Here is a 661-nt window from a genome sequence, read left to right as displayed (position 1 = left end):
CAGCCCCGTGCCCTCCACCGGCACAGCCTGCAGGGGACACACACGCTGTCGCCCGCCCCCCGGCACGGCAGCATCCCTGAGCGTTCTGCCCGGCAGGACCGAGCCTGGAGGAGGCTCAGCCCCACCAGCAGGGGCTCAGGACACTGCAAAGCAGAGCCGGCGAGGCGGTTCCTTTCCACGAAATCCAGGGAGCAGCCAAAATCTTTGCTACTGGTGAGCAAGAGGGATTTAACCCCCGACAGGCTCCCACAGCAGCGGGACACGCCACAGGTCCGCGTGGTTCCCTTTTGGGAAGGGGCACATAAGGAATAAAAGCTTTAAATGTACTGTGATTTTAAAATCACGATTTCCGCGCAGTTTTGCGGGCTCCCAAACCACCGGGACTGCTGCCGGAGCAGGGATGTGCCAGTACCACCCACAGCGAGCGAACCCAGGCGGCCAAATGTCACCGCCACGAGGTTTGGGGCGCAGGAGGCAGAGAAACCACGCACAGCAGAGCTGCGATCCCCACGGACACCACGGAAACGACTTGAAAGGGACTTTTCTCCCCTTGGAGCTCCCGTCACGGCCACACGTGTGGCCTCATGGCACCACGCGCATCCCGGTGCCGCGGATCGCGACACGAGCCTGCTCCGCCCGGCCCTGCCATCCCTGAGGACCC

The sequence above is a fragment of the Geospiza fortis genome, unplaced genomic scaffold, assembly GCF_000277835.1.
Source record: "Geospiza fortis unplaced genomic scaffold, GeoFor_1.0 scaffold27, whole genome shotgun sequence".
NCBI lineage: Eukaryota > Metazoa > Chordata > Aves > Passeriformes > Thraupidae > Geospiza > Geospiza fortis.
Note: the sequence above shows the minus strand (reverse complement) of the source record.